At 32.7% G+C, this 26,073-nt stretch overlaps 2 protein-coding genes across 6 annotated transcripts in view; one reads left to right on the top strand and one right to left on the bottom strand.

Annotated features, from left to right (window-relative positions):
- LOC126769404 (uncharacterized) overlaps window positions 1–26,073 on the bottom strand; it is a 368,776-nt gene that overhangs the window by 255,826 nt on the left and 86,877 nt on the right. Inside the window, exon 9 of one of the 5 annotated variants that reach the window (XR_007669362.1) lies at window positions 6,999–7,038. The exons of the other annotated variants lie outside the window; for them this stretch is intronic. The gene's annotated coding sequence lies outside the window, so the exon portion shown is untranslated. Of the gene's footprint in view, window positions 1–6,998; window positions 7,039–26,073 lie in introns of those variants that run through there. 5 annotated transcript variants of the gene reach the window in all.
- LOC126769612 (uncharacterized) overlaps window positions 1–26,073 on the top strand; it is a 553,155-nt gene that overhangs the window by 110,408 nt on the left and 416,674 nt on the right. The window lies entirely within an intron of this gene.

Here is a 26,073-nt window from a genome sequence, read left to right on the forward strand (position 1 = left end):
ATTCTCCCCCGTTGCCAGCACCAACGTGTCGTCTGCATAACAGACGATGCTGTCACCTTCAGGGAAAGTGACGCGCAGGACTGCCTCATACGCGAGATTCCACAACAAAGGCCTCATAAAGTGCTCTCCTAATAGCGTCCCAGGGCAACGTGTTGAATGCGTTGACGATATCGAGACTTATCGTCAACGCCACGCCACCCCGGGCTACCGCCTGCTCCGACAGAGACCGGACGCGCAAGATTGCGTCAATAGTCGAGCGGCCCTTTCGGAAGCCGAACTGACACTCAGCCAGATCGGGGCCGACACGCGACAGATGCCCACATATTCGTGAATCTTAACTTAATGCGGATTCAATATCAGGCGAGTGTGTTTTCATGTGCTTAATTATTTGTGTGTGAATGAATTACTCATGTTTTGATCACGTTGAAGGAAAATATCTACTCGCTTAAAAATGCTTTTTATTAAGAGAGATCTACTCTCTTAATAAAAAGCATTTCTAAGCGTTATATATATTTTGCTTACATTTTAGATAAATAATAATTTACAGCCATTTTGACTTTGCTTTGATTTTAATTCAAAAACATTTAATTTTAACATAACATTTTATAATTATTGCTTAACAATTCACGTAATCATATACCAAAAATGAGGTACGAATGTCGTTTGAAATGAGATAAAATGCAAAATGCCTCCTTCAAATGATTTATCTCATCTACCTTAAATATCGATCAAAGTGTCTAGACATAGATTTCCACGAATAGTTCGTCGAGTATATTGCGTTGTAAAACCAACGCTGACCGCTGAGTGGATGAAAGATCAAGCGGTTTAGTTCCAATCCGATATGGATTTGTTTGATGTTTTTTCTCAACTTCCTCATAGGTGAGAAAGAGATAGATTGTTTTAAAATCATACAACTTTGTCAGCTCTATTCAGGAATTTAGAAATTGTAAGTAATCCTTATTCTATTTGTCATGTTGAGCTTCCGTTTGAAAAGTAAAGAAAGTCATAATTCTTTATTTAATAATAGTCTTCGCCCGAGGCTTCGCACGCGGGTTACAGGAGTGGGGTAAGTGTTAGGTATAAAAAAAGGTAAATTTCATCAAATTCGATTCAGCGGTCAGCCATAAAATTGTAACAAACAGACTAACTCTTTCGCATTTATAATATTAATATTGATAGAAGTGTTGTGACATTTGCTTATTGATAGGCAAAAACTGCCTCATGGTTGAAAAAATACTTCAGCTGACGAACCGGTACCAGAAACTCACTAAGAGTTATACAAGCTATTCCGTACTACATCAATATACCATCAATTTCTGTGATCCCTGTAAATCAATGTAATCCCTGTTTAAAGATAAACCAATAGAAAATTTGTCAGGGTTGATACGCCTTTGGTTGCGAGAAATACACAAAAACAGCAAAATTTCATAATCTTACGAGACGTTAAAGAGTGTATACAAAGGTGTTTCAGTATTATCCAGTGCAATCCAGTTTGGGGGTTATCCTTTTTCTTAGTTGTTAGCAAGTACAGATGCTAACAAAAGTGATAAATATAGAATTATAAATAATAATAAATACATGACAGTCATGTTCATTTTATAATAATATCATGAATGTTACATGTTTATGTTTGTTCATCTTCATAGTTAAAATACGAAATCAAAAATTGTTTTTAATCATGGCTTAAATTAAAGCGTATCTTTCAAAACACTTAGTAACAAGTCTCGAATTATTTTAACCGCATTTCTACAACAAAACAAAAAAGTAAAATAACTATGAATAACTGCTGGGATCAGGCCTAATCTTTTTTTAAGAAGAAAGTTAAGAGCTTATTCTCCCACGCTTCTCCAATCGATGGATACATATGTGGCATATTGCAGTAAAATTAGACACACGCAAATTTCGTCATGATGTTTTCCTTCACCGCCAAGCACAAGATGAATTACATACACTGAAGGTTGCCTGAATTTAAGCTCACAATCTTCAGTTAAGATTCACATTCAAACCACTTGGCCATTTTGGGAATTAACAAAACAAATACAGTATAATATTTGACGAATATTTATGAATAAAAAATATATATGTCGTAGAAAGCGATATCGTTTAATATTAAGTTGCTGATTTGAGTATCATAGTACCAAGGGGTAAACACCGTGACGTCACCTGTTATTGTAAAGGCGGCACATGGACAAAGTCGTGTTGGAAAGTGAGGAATTGAAATGGCACATTACGATTTCGGACGCGGACAAGGTCGCTATTCCGTAACGAAACTGTCAGTTTACCCAGCTTTACTTTTAAGTGTGTTTGTTGTGCTCATAAGAAAATAAAGTAAGGTTATACAAAGTGTACACTATCATTTTCGCCAACTACGCAATGGACCCTGTATCACCTGCTTAAGATGCAGACAGTAGTATCGCTCAGCCGTCGGTCGCGCCGACATTTTTTATAAGACGCCAGTAAACTATCTATATATCAGTAGACTATCAATTTTTTTCCTACTACATGTTCATAATTAGTATAATCTCATACATATAATATTATATATAACTTTGATACAATCATAATACATAGGTTACATTTCAATGACACGAATAGTTGTTGCGTTAATTCACTAAACATTTTTAAAATTGAACTCTATGAATAAATAAATTTTAAAATGCTTAAAATTCGATAAAAAGTTATGTATTTTTATTGTAGTAAGTAGACGTATTGGCAATTTGTCACCAAATGAAATTGAATTCTATATAGTAGCTTTACAATTGCTTTTTGATTGTCAAAATCTACCTCATGTTTCAAATAAAATACTTCAGAGCTAAGAGGATCCGGTGCAAGAAACTCACTACGAGTAACACAAACTATTACGTAATATGAAATCAATAGTTTTGATATACATTTTTTATCATAAAGTCTTCATAATATTCTATTTGTGTCAGACATTACATTAAACTCATTGGATTACAGTTAACATAAAAATAAAATCAAAAGAAATTGTTCAAATAAACGAAGGAATGGACAGGTCTTAATAAGTTTCATTTTTCCTTTATTGAATTTTGAAGTCGACTGTACGTCACAGAGTAATCCCTTTACGAACAAATAAGCCGTTGGATTAGGAAATGAAAGGGAAATGTTTGAAAAGGAACGAAGCCTAAGATCTCGTGGATTTATACAGAACGTTTCGAAACAGCAAGAAATGATAGCTTAAGACCTGCCATCTTTCGCGGTCTTTGTGAGATTTTTCTTGTATAATACATTTAAACTTTTGCGTAAAATGTCCGGTTTTATCGCAGTATATTTATATTTACCTTGTTACCGTAATCTGCGATGGACCGATTGAGATTATTTTAAAATGTAAAATACATTTAAAGCCATTAAAGTAAAGCCTTTTACTACATTTTCATTATTCATTCGAGCTCTTTTATCATAGATGAATAGTATAGAGGTGCTATAGGAATAGATTAAAAAAAAACACAGCACTATGCAACACATAAAATATTATTTTATTAAATTAAAGACTTTTTTTATATTATATATATAAAATTTGCTCTTTAATTTAACCTGAAAGACTGAAATAAATTTTATTAGAAAACGTTTAAAAAAATCTACTTTCGTCTTTTTAAAAAACTGATATCATTAAGAATATATTTAAATATTTACACTTATTATTATTAATGACAATTTCAGCTTTTTAATTTCACATCTTGACAATATTTTATGTATAAATATAATCAGAATTTTTATAAGAGAATTTGCATTGATACAACGTCGTACCAGACTCTGTTTTCAAGTTTTAATAATACTACAATATACTTTTTCAAAGTCGAAATAAACTGGCCGGACGTGAGAAAAATTTGAATTTTAAGATAATAAAAATTAAATAAAAAAAATAAGTATTCTGCAAGAGCTCTGATAGTAGTGGCGATATAGTAGATACAATAGTTATTTCAAGAAATTAAACTTAAAAAAAATTTAACATTGAAATACATAAACTATTTACATTCAATTATGAGATATATATTTATAACTAGCAAAACCCGACAAGCGTTTTCCTGCCTGTGTACGTGTATAATATAATATAATTATAAACATTGTCTTGGATTTCTTTGTCTGCTTCGTTGGTCTAATGGCTTGATGTTAGGCCGCAGACGCGGAGGTCCTGGATTCAATTCCCAGGTCGGGCCAATAAAAAGTTATTGGGTTTTTCTGTCAGAAAATTCTCAGTACCAGCCCGGAGTCTGGAAGTTGGAAGTGTGGACACTCCCGTGCCTCGGAAAGCACGTAAATCCGTTGGTGCTGCGCCTGAACTCTTTCCGGTCGTGTCGGATTGCCGTCCCATAGGATTATGAGAGTTAGGAAATAGAAAGTGCACCTGTGTTTGCGCACACACTTGTGCACTAGAATATCTCCTGCGTAGTTGGCTAATCTCTCTTGAGATTGGCCTTTGTGACCGAAATCATTTCATTATATTTGTCATTATCATGGTCTTGAATTTATAATCTATTACAATCCCGATTTTGCAATAAAAAAAATATTTGATATAACTCGATGACAGATTTATAATATGAAAGTTTATTAAACAAAACACACTTATGTTAACGATTACGTATTTTATTATATGTTTTCTATGAGTTCATTTCGATAACGCTCTTATAATGAACAACTTATCGCTCGCGTATTATGGCGAGGGGGGTTTGCAAGTATAGAAATTTTTATTATCCTTCCTTGGGATTTAAGTTTGCTTCATACTAAATTTAATCAAATTCAGTTTAGTGGTTTAGCAGAGAAAGCGTAAAAGACAGATTTATTTCCACATTTATAATATTAATACAGATTTATATTCCCGTATAAAAGATTGACCATTAAAACGCATGAAGGCGGTCATTATTTACGGTTATTATTAACCGCCTTCGTGCGTTTTTAATGGTCATTCATAGATTAATAGTATTATTAGAGAGTTACGCAGGTATAGTGAAAGAAAGAGAGAAAAATGATGAACGATAATTTTGAGACGAATAGATCAACAATATCAAATAAAATCTGCTTAAATGTATGTGACTTTAAACGTGCGTTTTATTACAACTGAAAGATCGTATGTAACGGTATAGCGATTGTTATTGCATCACACATTTCATAGTCTCCTGGTACTTATGTTTTGGTTTAACCGTCACTTTGACATTTTACTTGCCAACCAAGGTTTTCCATGGCCGATGAGAGAATAATATCGAATGTCCTTACTCATTGGTTCTAGATCCAAACAATAATGTGTAACAATGAGCCATTGTATTTTCAGACAAAACAAAGTTAGTTCTTTACTAGCGTTGTAAAAATATATGGCGAGTAAAAATATCAAGACTAATATTACATTTTCTAATCACGTAATATACTTTGTCCATGCTCGTCTGGTAGATACCATCCGTTCAACAGACATTCTACTGCAAAACAGCAGTACTTGATGATATCCTCCTGACCGATTTCGTCCACCAATCTGAATCTCTGAATCTCTTATAATTTGATAGAACAGCATTTAAACACAACAGCATAAAGTTCAGGCGCAGAACCAATGGCTTTACGTGCTTTTCGAGGCACGGAAAGCTACTTTGAACTTTTAGACTTTTGTTTGTACTGAGAATCTTCGAAAGAAAAACCCGATATCATTTTATCGACCCGATCTGGAAATCGAACCCAGGCCCTGGGTATATATAAACCAACGAGGCAATCAATGAAAATAATAGAAATAAAAAATTTAATATAAAATAACGAACTCACTAATAGAACTTAATACATTTTATTTCATTTAAATAACGACTTAAATTATCATATTAATGTAAAACATCGATATTTCCGACAGATGACCTGAGGATGACCAGAACAAACACGCCTAAGAACTTCAAAAGATGAATTTCCACACCCTTCTAAGTAAGGTTTTCAAAATTCACTTAAATCATTCCTTGAAACATTTTCTCCAAATGTATGAAAAAAGTAACCTGCCTGTGACATTAAAAAAATCGAACCACATTTTCTTTAGGTTTTTATCACGTGAAAGCATTTAACTCGGAAAATCACGTATCAGACCCGCATTTTATATTCGAATGAGGTTTTAACTTGCGACTTTTTTAACTTTTCGCTTCTAAAAATCTGAAATGTACACAAATTTATATTATTAAAATAATTATACTGATTCATGTTTTTAATTATAAATATTCTGCTATTTACAATTTGTACGGTATTATTAGTGTAGTATACCGAAAAATACCCTTAAAAACCCAAATATTTTGATATTGTGCAATTGTTTAAAGAGCGCGGGTACATTATAAAATAACTTGGTGATAGGGCATTGAGCAAGCCCGTCTGGTTAGATAGCAACCACTCATCAGACAGTACACCGCTTAACAGCAATACTTAGTATTGTTGCGTTCCGATTTATAGGTTGAGTGAGCCAGTGTATATGAGCCAGTGTTCCCAAGGGTGGTGGCGCATTGGCGATGTAAGGAATGGTTATTATTTTTTACATCGCCAATGTATATGGGCGGTGGTGACCACTTACCATCAGGTGTCATTGGAGATTAAAAAATTTAAAAAATCTCCTCCTAGTATATAATCTTTGATTATAAATAATTCCCTATTAAACTAAATTACTTGTACCTGAAGTTCTGGTGTAATTATACTCATGCCAACTCCGAAGAGATTTGTACTGTAGAATTACTTATATATATGTATACATACTTATACATATGTATGTATTTAAACTATGAACATCGGCAAACTTTGATCAGCATATAGTATCCTTATTATTATTTATTGAGCCGAGATGGTCCAGTGGTAAGAACGCGTGAATCTTAATCGATGATCGTGGGTTCAAACCCCGGCAAGCGTCACTGAATTTTCATGTGCTTAATTTGTGATTATAATTCATCTCGTGCTTTACGGCGAAGGAAAACATCGTGATGAAACCAGCATGTGTCTAATTTCACTGAAATCCTGCCACATGTGTATTCCACCGACCCGCATTGGAGCAGCGTGGTGGAATAAGCTCCAAACCTTCTCCTCAAAAAGAGGAGAGGAGGCCTTTAGCCCAGCAGTGTGACATTTACAGGCTGTTACGGTACGGTTACAGTATTATTATTTATAGTATCATAGTTAATACTTGCAATGTTATAGTTATTATGAAATAGATTCGAAAAATCAAAATGATATATAAAAAAAGACTGTAAAATATAATACTACTGTGATGATGTCTCTTCTCTTTTTGTGGGTTTGAAGCTTATTCCAGCAAACTGCTTGAAAGCGGTGGTGACATGTGATAAATCATCCAACGCATGTATTTTTGTTGTTGTTGATTGTTTTATTCACCGATCATGAGATGAATTATAAACACAAATCAAGCACATGAAAATTCCATGGTGTGTCCTTAGTTTTGAACCCGCACTCAGGGTTAAGATTAACGTGTTCCATCCACTGGGTCATCTCGGCTCACAATCAACATATTATCTACCTATTAAGTAATACTCCTGCCACCAATTCGGGCGAGATTTGGAATTACACAATTGTTGTAGGAAGAAATTCATTTTAATATAAAAACTAGATCAATTCTTGTGCTTACCAAAAATGTAAGATTATACCGCGTACTGTATCTGTAACAATGTTTTACGTACTGGAAAAAAAAAAAAGAAATGCGTATAAAATTCGATTGACTCACAGTATTATAATTCAATAGAAATTATTACATATCATATACGACAGGATGTAGAAGTGTCATTACGTGTTCGTAAAAAAACATCATAATTTTTGGATGTTTAAAAGTGAAATGTCTGATTATCTCTATCCTGTAAATAAAAAACAAATGTTGTCATGCAACGACTTAATTATAGATTCTTTTTGAAGAATAATTTGTATCTATATTATTAATATTAAATTGTATACCAGAAATAGTGCTTCAAAATCATGCTACTATATATTTCAAAGTCACGTTGTCATTACTGAAAATGAAACCAGTAATAACTATTTTGAACTAGCGAGCTTTAGGTACCGCCCATTTCAATTCATTTAAAACTGAAACGATGTTTAACCTTAGATTTTCAATGAAATAAACCTCTACTTCACTTTTTTTGGCAAAAAAAAACAAATTTCAAATAGCTTATGAGATGCCCATTTCTAAAATGAACGTTACTGAATTGCCTGTGATTTTGCGATTTCATAAAATTTTTGTGATTTCACCCAACAGTTGACGGCACCTGTCGCGTTCATTTCGAACATTCGACAAATCGTCGAACCTCTCATATTTTGTTATGCCACCCATTAAAATTTCCAAATAGCCCGAATATTAAAAATACGAACCCTTATTTCATAGCGCTGATAAAACTGCGTCAGGAAATTTCATTCTCGATCGTTCTATTCATAATAATGTCACAGCTACGTAGTAATTTCTAACTGTTTCTGTTAATCAAAATTGCTGTTGATCTTATTGAAGTAGAACTTTTGGCGATGAAAGTAAACTTTCAAGGTCGAATTCAATTTAATTACTTTTACTGGAGTGAATGGAATACGACAATAGTCAAATGGAAAATATAAATACGAGCACATAGTATAAAATATATATATTACACACAATCGACTAAATACTATAAATAATATAATTACTATATATATTTTTTTGCTATAAGCAGGTTGACATGAAAATAGGCCACCTGATGGCAAGTGGTCACCGCCCGTAGACATTGGTAATTTAAGAAATAATAACCAAACCTTACATCGCCAATGCGCCACCAATCGTGGAGCCATAACATCTTCGTTCCCAAAGTTAGTGGCACATTGGTGATGTAAAGAATGGTTAATATTTCTAACGCTAATGTCTATGGGCGGTGATGACCACTTCACATCAGGTAGGTAGTACTTATATCATAAAAAATTGTATATGTGCCGTCAGCACATCGCCTTTTTAGTTGTAATCTATATTTGGCATGATGACTAATCATCATTAAAAACAGCGCTTATGTGTAGAGGCAATACGGACAACTGGGTCAACGAATTACCATCAGTTTTATTAGGCTTACGCGATTACACTGGAATAAGTGCAGCCTAGATGGTTTACGGTGAAGCCATACGTTTACCAGGAGATTTCTTTTCGCCGACAAAGCTGGAAATCACTGAAAATGAAACGTTTTTGCAAAACTTGCGTTATAGGATCAGACAAGTTTCATCGCTACCGAAACGAGATTTATGACAAAACGGTATATTTGTACATCCAGAATTAAGTGAGTGTACACACGTTTTCGTCCGATGTGATAGAGTTTCGAAGTTACGTCACCCTATTCTAGACCGTTTAAAGTATTTTTTTTGCTTTTTGCTAATTTCTTTGTTTAAAGATTTTAATTGTTTTAAGATTTTTTGAGTACCTTGATTGCTTTTGTTTCTAGTTCATAGTGTTATATATAAATTTTGTTGTAGGTATTGAATGTTGGTTACTAGTTTTTATTTATTTAAAAAAATATGTTTTTTTTTCTAAAAGGGGGATGCTATGTGCCGTCAGCACATCGCCTTTTTAATTGTAATCCATATTTGGCATGATGACGAAATCATAACAATTTCTTATTATATTATTATCATGCATTAATCAGTCAGTACAGGGTACTCAAACATTTGTGACGTGTATAAATAAACATATATTATCTCTTCGGTCTTTGAGTATCGGCTAGCCTCATATCCGTCTCTCAATAATATACGCCTCAGTATCTCAAGATATCCTATACGCCAAATATACTTCTAAAAATTGTGCACAAACAGCTTCACATTTATAGTCTTTTGATGCCCTTAAAACACTATTTTAATAGTCTATTAGTCTTTAATTATATAAATGTTCATCTAAGTATGGTATATGTATTTTCGTCCTATAGTACACTAATGCTACACAACTAATACTTTTGTCTGTTTCCCAATTAATATCTCAATTAGCTATGTTTAATTAATTTCGTGAAAACGTACCTTACATAATATAAATCCTTTTGTGTGATTTTCCATTGCCTTTGCTAAATTATTCATATCACACATATCAAGCCGAGGTTTATACCCTTTGAAAGTAGAACCCTTAGGGTCAATGGAAGACAAATCTTTGATATTCGGCTTGCCATATCAATGCTTAGATTAATAGCAGTTTGTTATAGCTTCCTCTGTTATGGGAACTAACTTTATGTTATTGTATAATAAGTTATTATTTATATTTAGTCTAAAAACAGGTACTAGTAGGTAGGTAAAATATTATTTATTCGAATTGTCCCTGTATTTTTTGTCAGTACTTTTATCCTGGGCCATTATTCACACACATATATCAGATCGAAGAGAATCAGATTTAATATAAAACGATTACTAGTTCTAAATATATATTCCACTGAGAATAACCGGCAAAAAACTCTTTTACTCTTTTTCTAACAAAAGATTATTTCTAAAACAAAATATTTAATTTAATTAATAAAAAAATTAATAGATTTTTTTAAAGATTAGAAACGGTTCAAATATATATTAAAAAAATATATTAACGCACTCATCATGCCACTAATACTCATTTCTATGAAATAAACAAAAAACAACTAATTCGAGAATGTTCATTGAAAATTTCTTACAAAAACCAAATTCATTAAAACTGTAATATATTATGCCGTGTATTTTACAAACGCTTCTGTGTATTACCTCCGAAATAATTTGAGCCCCTTTCTAAATAACGTCGTTATAAAATTAATATTAAAGTTTAATAATCGTCTACGTCAACATAAACCGTTTGAGGGATAGATATTAGCGACTTAAGAGATTACAAATACCACTAGATTATTACACTAAAGGTTAAAATAAATATACACCAAATTATATTATATAATAAAAAATTTAAAAAAAGAATAGATTTTTTATGACACAACATAGCTTAAAAAATATAATTCATACTAATTTCGCTATTGATTTTAACTTTTCTTTTTATAGCAAGTAAAAGTAATTGTAATTTAATAAAACTTTGTTTCTATCGTATCTTATAGAATGCTCCTATAACTAGTGTCTCTGAGTGAATCTGTGCTTGTGTCTTTAAATAAACTGTCTCTGGCCATTTTCTTCACTTCTAACTCGCTCAACACTCCTTCTGCTATATACTCCGCTACAAGCATGTAGTATATACTTTTAAATTATTTAATTTGTTGATGTATTATAATTGTGTATATGTAGCAAACCTAATAAATAAATAAAAAAATTCAGACCGCGGTTTCGTCCACAGGATGAGGATTGACAAGTGTCAGATAATTTTCTGGCGTATGAGCATAACAAAAAAACAATTAAACAAACCCACTTATGCATTTTTAATATTAATTTGGAAAACATCGTGAGGATCCTGCATGTTTTGGATGAAAATCTATCACATGTGTTTCCACCAATCCATTGGAGCAGCGTGGTGGAATAAATTCTTTAAATTCTACTTAAGTGGAGAAGTCTTAGCCCAGTGTGGGATATAAACATATTGTTACTTTATACTTTTATTTAAAAATCGGCCATTAAATTGATCGGCCTTGTATTCAATAGCATAACTTCACAAGGGAGCAATTATTATTTTATTAATTTCTTAAGCATTGTCAGTCTACGGTTTTAAAGGGTTTACCTGATATATAATTAGCGTAAAATTATTAGAAACTTCAGAACTCTCCGTTTCAAGTTATGCCGTTACACGAATCATCTTATGTAATCTAAAATCCGATACGAAATTTATAATTTGCTTAGAGAAAGCTTAAGATGTTCAAAGCTTAATGTATTAATTTCAAGTACCTTAATGTTCAAAGAGGTGGTCTAATAACATGCGGCCAAAAATCAAATGTTAAAAGCATTCCTTATTTAAATACATAATCACCACGCCAACAGTAGTTACCAAGCAGGAATAGATTTTAATTTATATCAATTTAAATTTTGAGTGATCCAATATGTGCATAAGGGACCTGAGTGAGCCAGAGTAGTAGTAAAACCAATTTATAAAAAAACCAAGTATATTTAATATATAAATAGCACGTAATTATACTTATTTCTAAACACTGACTACAATTAATTCGATACATAAAATAATTAAGTCAAATTACAAAATTAACAGAATAAATGGTGGTAGAGCTTTGTGCAAGTTCGTTTAGGTAGGTACCACCCACTCATCAGATATTCTACCGCAAAAAAGCAGTACTTGGTATTGTTGTGTTCCAGTTTGAAGGGCGAGTGAGCCAGTGTAATTACAGGCACAAGGGACATAACATCTTAGTTCTTAATGTTGGTGGTACATTGGCGATATAAGCGATGATTAACATTTCTTACGAACCCAATGTCTATGGGCTTTGGTGACCACTTAACATTAGGTGGTCCATATGCTCGTCCGATGCTTAGTAGAACAGCTAATAAGTTAAGCAAAGTAAAAACATACTAACAACATCTTCTGACCTATTACCTATTGCAAGTTTAAATAACTGTATTCATTATACAAATGACTTAAGACAGTAACCATAATATGTAGAACGGCCTGTTTCATTAAGACAATGGGTTTAAATTGCAGTGGTTAGACAGATGGACGGAAAATGTTCTGACCAAAGTCATACGCTTAAGCGTTGTAATAAAAGAAACTCTAAATTGATTTTTTTTCGAGCATCACGTAAAAATCTCTTTTAAATATTCATCCCCTAAGGGGATTAATTAATGAATGAAGGTTAGTTGTATGGCAGTTAGTAACTTTTTTAGATGTCTGAAGAGAAAAAAAAATTGACAAATTCCAAAGTCAATTTACATAACAGACAACGAGACAACATAAACCTTACTGAATGAGCAATAACAATAATAATTCCAAGATGGAACAGCCCCAGCCATGTCTGCTGGTGGTAGTAGGGCATGTGCAAGCTCGTCTGGGTAGGTACCGCCCACTCATCAGATATTCTACCGCAAAACAGCAGTACTTGGTATTGTCGTGTTCTGGTTTGAAGGGTGTGTGAGCCAGTATAATTACAAGCACAAGGGACATAACATCTAAGTTCGCAAGGACCAACTTTACATTGTAACCTTGCAACAAACCGGCGCATTGGTGATTTTTTACAATGCCATATGCTCGTCCGCCTATAATATAAAAAAATGACTTTTTTACATTTATCAATTATTAAATATTTTAAACCTCAAATCATAAAACATATTAATAAACTAGCTGACCCGTGCCTACTTCGTTCCGCGATAAACATCTTTACTTGTGATTGATTGGCCGAACATTAATAAAATTGTCTCGCGTATTTGATATTTTAAATTATCTCTTAAACTATGCAACCAAAAAACAAACTGTAAAAAACGAATTTTATCTAAATAAAGTTTCCTTAATAATAAAGCTATTAATTTCTAAATAGATTTATTAATTTTGTATATGAAAAAAATCGTCTAATAGAAATATCAATCAATCGATTGCGACACGGTCGCGGTTCCATACCTACGTCGTTTTATCTCTTTAACCATTGGTCCAAATTATATGCAGTAAAAGGGAAAAGTATTTTGTTTTAAACACTTGCGACGATAAGTTTACTTATTTTGATAAGAATTTATAATTGTTGATAATATGAATAATGAACATGACCTGACGATTTAAATTATATTTTAAATATAAAAAACTAATTTTTTGTTACTTAAATATAAAAGTTAGATATATGCTGTCGCTGACTTTTTTTTTGTGGGTATTATCAAGCTCTACAACTTTTTTCTAGAACTAAATCATATATTTCTCATCGTTAAGGCAGCGTTTGATAATATATATTCTATGACACTCACAAATGATGTGACTTTCTATTGTTAAAAGAATTTTCAAAATCGGTTAAGTAGATTCAGAGATTACCCCCCACAACCTCACAAACTTTACCATATATTACATAACGCTGAATTTACAAGATTACATTAACGATAAAAAGCTTGGAGTTCGTATTCGTTGGTTTTCATTCAGGATACATAAATTAAATTGTATTTGATTAATGGATAAGAAAAACTACTGAACCGGTAAAATTTATGTCACAAAAAAACTACATGTACATACATCGCTTTATGTTATGTTGTACATAAATATATTACTTTAATAATACTGATCAGAAACCAAACCCACTATCCTTAATCGTAATCCTGCAGACCATTAAGCTAAATGTTTAATATTATTTAGATTTGGCACGTAGCCATATTAGGTATTTAGTATTAACATAAAGTTTAATGGTATAATACAAGAACATAAGTTCTAAATATCTAATAATATTCTCATATTATATAAACGATGGCCAGTATGAGGATTTTGTAACAAAATAAAGAAAATATAAAACCTCATTTATTTTTTTAAACAAAAAAAAAATTTTAAATTACGATACATTCCAGTCAGCCAGTACGTTTATTTATTCCGATTTCATTTAAAAAATAAGTTTTGAATTATTTTAGTTTATAATTTCAGATCAGGCATAGGCTATATAATATAATTGTTAAGCTTAATATACTAACGTAGTTACGAAAAACTTGCGAGGCCATTTTTAAGCAAACTATAAGAGATACAAAAAACTTCGTATCATATTTTTCATTCGATTTGTAGGTCTTAGCATTGTCTGTAGAAAAGTTAAGAAATTATAAATGTATCTATCTTTTAAGTTCTCTAACTTAGAGTAACCATTATGTTTAACAATAACAATTGACACAAAATATTATTTTTTATCAAATTATTCGGCCACGGCGGCCAATCTCAAGAGAGATTAGCCATCTTCCCAGGACATATTATAATACACGAGTGTGTGCGCAAACACAGGTGCACTCTCTATTTCCTAGCTCTCATAATCCGATGGGACGGCAATCTGACTCGACCGGAAAGTTCGAGTTGAGTTCAGGCGCAGGTCAACTGCTTTACGCGCTTTCCGAGGTACGGCAGTGTATACACTTCCAACTTCCAGACCTCGGACTGCTATTGAGAATTTTCTGACAGAAAAACCCAATAACTTTTTTACTGGCCCGATCTGGGAATTGAACCCAGGACCTCCGTGTTAGCAGCCTTATATCAAGCCACTAGACCTACGAGGCAGTCGACTAGTTATATTCATATATCATTAAAGTTACTAATTATTTACGCTTCTTATAATGCATATATAAATTCATACCAAATCTGTCTATACTAGTAAAGTGAGCGATTATTTTAATAATGTCTAATTCAATAATCTACTAAACCGTTACACAAAAAACTTATACCAGAAGATGCAGTGCAATTTCAGAGAAGTTTTTGATTTATAATACTATTCTATGAAATGCTGCGCTTCGCAGTTTCAACCGATTTAAATTTGGATTGGCTTGACGAGCGTGAATTACATGATGTGTATTATATTGCTGACGAGTGATATATTTACGAGTTATTTACTTACATATAAACTCTATGAGCAGATAATAAAAAAATAAAAATAAAAACGCTGCAACTCAAATCTTACGCTAAGCTGCAAGAGATAGACGGGCAAACAGAGGCATAGTTAATTCCCGACCACGGAAATAACGCGCATTAGTCAACTGCAGTCGGTTCGTGTAATGAAGCTTCATATCTATACGTTTCCAATTATTTAGATTACATCCAACCGTAACAAAGAATGGTTAAAGGTTTGTTGAAAGAGCTTGAACGATTTAATTAAAATACTTGTTAGTCTTAGAAAAATGGCTATTGGTATAATTACGGTTTTTTTTTATATTATTGTAACTTTGTTTGTATGTAATTTGAGGAAACATTTTAGGAATAGTGACATTCAACCAAGTTTAAAGGAAATGCAATTTTCCTAACTGAATTTGAACCACAGTGGTCAAAGTCAAAGCCAAATTTCTAAAAAGTCTTAGGTTCAAATCCCAGGTCAGGCCAGTAAAAAGTTATTGGGTTTTTCTGTCGAAAATTCTTAGTCCGGAGTCTACAAGTTAGAAGTGTGTACACTTTCTGTGCCTTGAAAAGCTACGTCAGTTCGTAGGTCTTACGCCTGAACTCTTTCCGGCTGTGTTGGATTATGTGAGTGAGGAAGAGAGTGCACCTGTGTTTCCACACACACTTGTGAACTATAATATGTCCTGTGCAACTGCGCAACTGCGCAGGACATAGTATAGTTTTTATTAGCCAACTGGCTAATCTCTCTTGAGATTGGCCGTCATGGCAGAAATCGGTCCATAGGAAATTATTATTACCATGGAGGGGCTTCATTCAACACATCCGTGCGCACTGATCTCAAAGTTGCTTAAAAATAACTCTTTTGACACAATATTTAATCTAAATTCTATTTGTGTCACTTAAAATATTAACTTCTAATTCTCTATTTGACAACCTTAAAAAAATCTCCCAATAATGATTCTCTATGACATAATTTATGGCTACTAAATCGAGTTTCATCAATTGTATCAATTGCATCAATTTCATATCATAATTTTAGATCTCAGTATCTGCGATGAGACTAAACAATCAAATATAATAAACAGATAGATATACATTTAAAAACATTAAGAAACAAAATCTAGAAAACTCAAAACGTTTAGACTCTAATTGAAAATAAGGACTTTTGAAATTGGATCCATAGAACAACTTCCGAATGGAAATTCAAAAACTAAAAGAGCTAAAGTCTTTTGAAAAATAAATTCTAATAGTCCACCATTAGCTACCGAACATAAACATTGTTATACGGCCATTTATTTAAAGCATCCAGAACAAGCTATGTTGTTGAGAATTAGTATTCCACTATTTTCCACTTTTATTGAACGTGTTCAAAATTACAGTTATTGAGTTACGTGTTTTCGATTTTACGACATTTGAAGTATAGGTTTATGATGAAGACGGTGAAGTCGATGAATTTCATTGACTTGAATAACTTTAACATTATATTTCATTGATAGTTGCATCTCTTGATTAAATTATATGATTAACTAGATTGTCTAGATCCAGTTTGTTATATAATTATATAACATAATGCTAATTTGCTAAATAATATGGTACAAATGTTTGTAGAAAGTAGTTCAGGCATAATTAATAAAAATGGGTACTAAAAATATTTTCTATATTATTTAATTAAAGTAACTTAAAAATTCAATCATCTTCTTCTAATAGTAACAGTCTGTTAATGTCCCACTGTTGAGCTAAGGCCTCCTTTCCCTTTTTGAGGAGAAGGTTTGGAGCTTATTCCACCACACTACTCCAATGCGTGTTGATAGAATACACATGTGGTAGAATTTCAATGAAATTGCAGACACATGCAGGTTTCTTCACGATGTTTTCCTTCACCGTCAAGCACGAGATGAATTATAAACATTCTTCCTCTTTTAACAATGTAAAACAGCCTAATGACATGTCACAAAATTCATTTTGATAAAACTTAATACTTAAAAAATTAAAAACAATAATGTCATTGTTCTCCAGACCGAGTTTAGTAACGTATGTCATAAAGGAGATTAGTCAAGGTATATCAGGCGATATTATAGTGCTCAAATGTGGGTGCATCCTCTATTCTCGTATCGTCTTAATTCTCATCTTCTGCTTAGTTGACACGACTGTAGAGTTCAAACGCAGTGGCTTTACATGGTTCTGGTTCACATCTAGGTTTACATGAAGGACCTTAAGATCTAGCCTGTCTTTTAAGGCCCAGGTGGCGGGGTTGTGTGAGGGTCGAGACAACGCCGTCGTCGTCACCGCAAAGCGAGATCAGCCCTTTCCTGTTTTCGCTCTGTCATCTCCTTCTGGATCATGACGGTCTAAGGAAAGATTGTAAGCCAGCCACTAGATCAACAATACAGTTTGACAGAGTCAGAATAAAATAATATCTATAACAAGTACACGATTTCATATTACATTTAACTGAAAAAAGCTGAACGTAAAATTACTTACATTTCATTTATGAAATTAAAAAGCAGAGAATAACTTTTGACGCGACTACAATGTCACAAATTGTAATGAAATTAATGAGAGAACCTCCTGTACTTAAAAAAATGGCGTCTCTACAAAGACACTGCTTATATGACTGTCGAGCTTATTCCTTTGTAAATTTTGACTTTATGTCGCGATATAGAGCTAAGTAGTAGGAGGTCCAATTACAAAACGGCTATTCAATTTATATTTTATTTATAAACGTAAGAAATACAACTTCAATTGGATTTTTGAAGCTGCACATCAATGTGTGTGCCATGTGTTTTCGCAATCTTTATAAGAATAGCGTAATCGTGTTTTAAAGTCCTAAAAAATATTAACAAATACATATTTATAATTACATTTTAATTATATTTATTGAAATAGAACCTTTAGCATTAAATAAATGCTAAGTGTCAGCTTACATTTATTTTATTCTTAGAATCACCATCAGAAACTACAAATAAATTATACATAATAATTAACAAACATGATAATTCTATTTCTTTTTCACACAACACAACAATCACAATATTTAAGATGTTTTAAGCTGTCAATTACATGTAAAAAATAATGTTAGTTTTAAAACTTAGTAGTACTTACTTAACTTTGTAGGTTATGAGATAACATACTCTTATAATCAGTCTATTCATATACCATTCCTACACAAAATCCCCCATATTACGAAGATATAGAGTTAATTCCCGCTGTTCTAGTGTAAACATACATGTGACCAAATTTAATCCGACAAATGCAATTCATTCATTTCTTCTCGACATTGTGATCAATTATAGACACAATTTTACCATATGAACAAATCAGCTGTAATTGTTACCGGCTTCGGCTCACATAAATATATCATAACATTATTAATACATAAACAAATTAATATTTTCCACAATTGGAGCTTGGACTACATATTGTATGTAACTAGTGTTATAGTGTTGTGAGACTCGTGGGTGGCATTTTTAAAATGTTTCAACTTTGTCGCGTTCATTAAATCATTGTTATCCTGTCTAGTTTTTGCTCGTTGGGTTCATAAAAACTATTCTTATTTTAGAGTTAAAATGTTTATTACATTTTTTATTTATGAATTACTCTCATATTTCAAAGATTAATGTATTCGTTTTTAACCAAAATTTTATTAAAATAATATATAATCCGATTATTTGAAGTGAAAAAACATTAACAATTCTATGAATAAAATATCCAGTATTGCATTTATTGTGTTTACAATATTTATAGGTTTTTCTATACTATCGTCTCTTTTTCAAATAAGATAAATTTTGAAAATGATTTTACTACATAATAAGTCTGATCGATACGATATGCCAGACATAAAATAATAATATAAATTATTTTTCTTAATAAACTTCTATTTTTGTTACTCAATCAAGATTTAAGGAATCTAGTGATTGATTGATTGAGATTTATCTTTTATAATCCAATATTAATATAATATTTTACTGGTGGTAGGGCTTTGTGCAAGCTCGTCTGGGTAGGTACCACCCACTCATCAGATATTCTACCGCAAAACAGTAATACTTGATATTGTTGTGTTCCGGTTTGAAGGGTGAGTGAGCCAGTGTAATTACAGGCACAAGGGACAAAAAAACTTAGTTCCCAAGGTTGGCGGCGCATTGGCTATGTCAGCAATGGTTGACATTTCTTACAATGCCAATGTCCAATTCCTTTCAACCTGGAGTTACACTAGCTCACCCACCCTTTAAACCGGAAAACAACAATTCTAAGTATTGCTGTTTAGCGGTAGTAAATGTGATGAGTATGTGGTACCTACCTAGACACAAAACAATATAATAAGTCTTAAGACTTGTCTGTAATTGTTGTTTGTGAATTGAATTATAATTCAATTAGGTTTAATGTGTGATGCTCCAAATAAGATTTCTCTCGGAACTCTGTCGTTTGAAAATAAAAATTGCCAATAGATATAAAAGATAAAATATAGATATGAAAACTGAAAAACAAAAACAGAGACTTACACTAACAACCTTTGTGTAAGATCGTGGCCCAAACAGTAAACACCGAATCGTTAAATCAAAAAAAAATGGAAAAATGTTCCTCTAACATAAAAGCGAATAGGGTAATTTCTGAACGACATTCTCGAGCACATAATAACCATAAAAAAAACGCTCATAGTCCGAAAGTTTATTGAGCGTTTGGACTGAAACGCGTTTTATTGTTTCCTCAGAGAAATTATATGAAAGAGATATTATCGAGGAAATTAATCCGTAAAGTTTAATGGAAACTGGAAAGTTGAGCTCATGGGAAAACAGTCTTCGGTATTTCTTCCTACTTAACATAGATTGCTCAAAGACCGCACTAGGAGTTTAACAGAACTGGGAGAGTTAACATTACTTCATTTATGAGCATATCTTGTGTATTCAGCTTATTATTTTTAATCATATTTGGAATTTTATGTAATTCAAATTTGTTAATTAATAAAAAGTTAATAAGGAATTTAACGATAAATAATTCATTCCTAATAATAATATAATCAGTCAGTATCAGTAACAGCCTGTTAATATCCCACTGCTGGGCTAAGGCCTCCTCTCCCTTTTGAGGAGAAGGTTTGGAGCTTATTCCACCACGCTGCTCCAATGCGGGTTGGTAGAATACACATGTGGCAGAATTTCAATGAAATTAGACACATGCAGGTTTCCTCACGATGTTTTCCTTCACCGTTAAGCACGAGATGAATTATAAACACAAATTTAAGCACATGAAAATGCAGTGGTGCTTGCCCGGGTTTGAACCCACGATCATCGGTTAAGATTCACGCGTTCTTACCACTAGGCAATATAATATTACAAATGAAATTATTTGTATAATGTTATTATTTTACGAAAATGTGTTGATTTTTGGCTACCATATTAATCACTATTTAACTAATCTTACTTAGTGGTAAGGCTTTCTGCAATAGCACATAGCTACATAGCATGGTACCTACACCATGCACTCATCAGACATTTTACCGCCAAACAACAATATTTATTTTTGTGTTCCGGTTTGAAGGGTGAGTAAGCCAGTGTAACTGCAGGCACAAGGGACATAAAAATTTTAGTTCCTATGGATGTTGGTACATTGGCGATGTAAGGCGGTGACATTTGTGGTGGCTAGTGGTAGTGACCACTTACCATCAGGTGACCCGTTTGTTCATATATATATATAAAAACAAAAATAAGAGTTACATATTTTCCCCTTAACATTTTCATTGTAAAACTACCTAAAACAGTATCTTTAAATGGAAAATTACGCACCAAAAAAAATTCCTTTAATTCCCAAGGCATATATATTTTTTATTATCTACTTTTTCGTCTTTATTTTGTCTCTTATTATTTAAGTCCTCGGAGGCTCCTTTTTATTTGGGAAATTTTCTGTTTATTTAACAATTCCTTAAACTGTATTAATGTAATAAACTTTTACTAAATTACAGCAATAACGCATGTTTTAGATTACACTATGCTAGCGTCACAACATAAATAATAACAATGTATTGCTTATGAACAAAGGTATGATCTCCCGTTTCTCGTTTTTATGGAAAATGTTTTAAGCTTGTTCATGCTGACCAACCGTTAGACACATATATATCACGCAATTTTTCCTTCACAGTTAAGCTCATGATCAACTAACTATTGTCGAGTTCAGATCTCTTACACTCAGCAGTGTCCGGATTACAATCCAATATTAATTTCTACTTATATGTAGATGGGATTATGATTGATGAAAAAGAGTAATTACCTACTAAGTTTCTTGCCGTTTTTTCTCAGTATAATCTACATTTCCAGCCGGTAATATTATATTCGTCTTGTAAAATTTAAAACGATTCCAAGGTTCTATTTGAATAAAATGTATATATTACATATAAGTTTCCGCACGCGGCATTGCTCGTGTGAGTGGGTAAGGTGTTACATAGCCTCCTTGGGGCTCAAGCTTGCTTCATACCAAATTTCATCGAGTTCGGTTCAGTGGTTCAAAGCGTAACAGACAGACATACAGACAAACAGTGCTACTTCGACTTTTAAAACATCAGTAAAGATTATAACATTAATAAGAATTTTTATGAGTATAATATGATATGGGGATATCACTTTTGCTTTGTAAGTTTTAATTGGTAGGCGCTGCTAACAAGTAAAACTTACTTCTGAAAATTTACTTCTGAATATTTCTGAAAATTCGAGATTAAATAATATCGTAAGAAGATAATTGATTAAAGTACTTTTAAATTAAGCGGTATAATTTAATAGTCTTTATCCAAACTTTTTTGTATTTTCGCTTTTCGTTCCCAAAGAAGATTTCCTTAAATAAATAACATAATTTTTTTCACATATATAATATAATAGTAATGTCCTCCAAACCGATTTCTGCCACGGCAGCCAATCTGAAGAGAGATTAGCCAACTACGCAGAGGATATTATAGTCCACAAATGTATGCGCAAACACAGGTGCACTCTCTATTCCCTAACTCTCATAATCCGATGGGACGACAATCCGACACGACCGGAAAGAGTTCAGGCGCAAGATCAACGGCTTTACGTGCTTTCCGAGGCACGGGAGTGTATACACTTCCAACTTCCAGACTCCGGGCTGCTACTGAGAAAAAACCCAATAACTTTTTATTGGCCCGACCTGGGAATCGAACCCAGGACCACCGGGTCTGCGGCCTTACATCAAGCCACTGGACCAACGAAGTAGTCAATATGTAGTGACGTATTATATGTATACATGGTTATAACTAAATAGGTAGCTCTAAGAAAGTATTAAGCCATTAATAATTACTAGTCACATTGCGTAGTTCGGGTTTATCCAACCTCATTAGTTATTTGGGAACTAATCTTCCTCACGTTCGTGAGAAACATTCCTGCAACTGAAAGATGTTGGATGTGCCTTAATTTCTTACGGAATAAAAGTGACCTTAATACGAAATAAACGTCACAAAATTAATAATAATTTATTTTAGTTATACTTATTATTAGCTCACTTGTTAATCCCTGACGCAAGAGGGGTATAAGTTTAACGTATGTATCTGTGTGTCAGTCTGTGGCGGCGTACCTTCGAAACGAATGAACTTATTCTGGTGCGGTTTTTTTTACTATTTGAAAACTGATTTGATCGAGTTGGTTTTTAGTTATAAATTATGAAAATCTGTTGTGTATGGACATGGTGCCCGACGTTACGACGATTGAATAAAAATATTACTAGATTATATTTAATGTCAACGTTAATTTGTACATTTTACTTGATTATCACACATCTATCTTGACTTTTATTTAATTTACAAGAGCGACATTAGACATCTTTGACAGAAGTTATTTTACTCATAACATTACTGGCCTGTTTGTAAGACGCTACAAACGTTGACAAATTGATCTCGTCTGAATTCCAGGGAAACTAAACCAAAGCGGTCAAGCGACATGAACATATGTTTGTACGACACAATCAAACAACATCCCTGTGAATTTTGTCGTTAACACATTTGTACCTTGGACTTTACGAAAAAAAACTTGCTTATAATTTATTTTTCCTACTGCCGAATGATGACTGATCGCAACCGATTTCTGAATTAATGATTATTTTAGTCTTATTTTTGCAGTATTTTTAATTTACTGTAATATATTTAATTATTATATAAGCATTTCTTTTTAATGAATTGAAATCGTGTAGACTGTAGGTTTATGTATTTTGCACGAAATGTATTAACAGTACTGCACGCACTTCACTTCACTTTAAAATGAAATTTTAATTATACGTAAAACCAAAGTGTTACTGTGTTTTTTTAATTCAACTTTATGAAAGTGAAGTGTCATATATATAAATTATTTGGAAATATTCTTATTATATAATATATATATGTTTATATTTTTTTTATTTCTGTATAAAGGTACATATCGAACATATTTTACACTAAAAAAATAACATAGACGTTATTTAATGCACTGATATGTATAACGTACGGAATTGAACCTAAGCACCTACCTTGAACAGCACCAACCAGCTTACCTAGTCTGGCCCCAGTTTCAGTAGCTGAAGGAACCAGGGAGTATTGTCCACACTTATATATATTAGGTCCTTACCTAAGAAATTGGCGTTTTGTACGGGAGGAATATAGTCCATAAACCAAAGTATACACCGTTGTTATCTATGCACTTTTGCCATCTCATGGGTAGTTCATTGATCCATTTACTAAAAAAAACCAGGGGGGCGAGAATCAATAAACTCTTTGAAGGTGGTTTGGATTGCCGCTTCGGAGACATTCCAATTGTAGCTCATCTAACTTAGTGGTTGTTTGTTGTGCAATGTGTGGTCTTTCGTCGTCGTGAAGCAGCAGTGGCCTAGAGCGATTGACCAATCTCGGTTCTTTAGCAGCTAGTTCTTCCTTCATGGTTTGCAGTTGCTGACAAAAGATATCTGCCGTAATCGTTTGGCCAGATTTTAGTAAAGCTGTAGTGAATGATACTGGCGCTAGTCCACCAAACACTCACAAGTAACTTTTTCTGAGTCAATTTTCGTTTAGGGCAGGATTTGGCTAGGTCTCCAGGGCCATTGTGACGAGCGTTTCCGAATTTCGTACAGTATCCACTTTTCATCACAAATAATGATTCGATTTAAAATGCCTTCATTATTGTGTCGGTTGAGCAAAGTAACACAGCAGTCGACGCGTGTTTGCAAGTTCGATTCACTCAATTCATTATGTACCCATTGTTGAAGTGTTTTTACTTTCCGGATTTGCTTCAAGTGGATAAATATAGTTTTATCACTTACCCCGAAGCCTGCAGTTATCTCTGAAATGCTTTGTGATGGATCCGCTTCCACAATAGCCTTTAATTCTTCATTTTCCACTTTGGTCTCCGGCCGTCCACGGGGTTGGTTCTGAATGTCGAAAATTCCAGAACGAAAACGTTGAAACCAAAAACGTACCGTGCTTTCTTTTGCGACACCAGTGCCGTACACATCATTAATCCTTCGAGCTGTTTCTGCAGCACCGGTGCCACGGTAGAAATCGTTCGTAAATATACCGATATTTCATGTTTTCCATTGTGCGGTAATAAGCGACGCCAAAAAAAATAATGAAGAAAAAACAAATGAATGACTGTTTTCAAAACTCAAATGTACCAGCTAAAAGAATTTATAAATTTGAATTTGGAATTCTTAACTAAAGAGGTGATATTACAAAACAAAGTGGTCAGTACGACAAAACGCTAATTTCATATGTAAGGAACAAATATATGATGATATAACACACAGAGGACACAGATTAGACTTTAGAATACAGTTTTTTATGAGAGCGCGTAAAATATTGACCGGTTAGTTCGGATATCAATGAGCACAGAATAGTTCAACGCATATGGCGCTGTAGTCGCGCGTCTAAACAATAATCAAACTGATTTCAAAAAAAGAATTAAAAAATCTAGATTCATCTTGTTTCTAAACATTGTGTTGTCTTATAAATTAAACAAAAATTATTAATTACATTTGTAATATAAATTCAGATAAGAAATGAATGAAATTGGATGATATTTATCCATGCGGCTTACAGTTAATTTAACAAATTCTAATTTTAGAGATGAATTTATCGATAATTATCGGTAAAGTTTTTATCCAGAAACAATATGTAAATCATGAATTTAATATGTCGAATAATTTATTTCGATTGAATAATATATTGTATTATATCGAAATACAAAGGTTTGATTGGAAGAGGATTCATCGGATGGAGTTTCGAACTACACCGCAATTTATTTTTCAATCACCAAACGAACTTGGAAAAGGGATTTTTTACAACTTTTTAATCTCCGAAATCCGTAAAGCTGCGGATTTGAAAGCAAGGATAACATTCAAAAAACATATATTCATATCTGACCTCATTCATATACGTTTCGAATTCGTGAAATACGTTTTATTTAAAAATACATTTATTTGTTTTATACACATACATGATAATGTTCATTTCATTTATTTATAATGGACAACGGCATATGAAGTAAATACACATACTTTTCAGTCAAAGTTAAATGTAAAAGTTTATCCGCTGTATTTATAATAATGATCATACAAACGGACTTCAAAGAAATTAAATATGTATTTAACCATATTAAATATATATGCAGGTATATACAGACATTTTTATAAAATACAAAATTAAAATAAAAATAACA

The sequence above is a fragment of the Nymphalis io genome, chromosome 7, assembly GCF_905147045.1.
Source record: "Nymphalis io chromosome 7, ilAglIoxx1.1, whole genome shotgun sequence".
In the NCBI taxonomy this organism is placed as follows: Eukaryota; Metazoa; Arthropoda; class Insecta; order Lepidoptera; family Nymphalidae; genus Nymphalis; species Nymphalis io.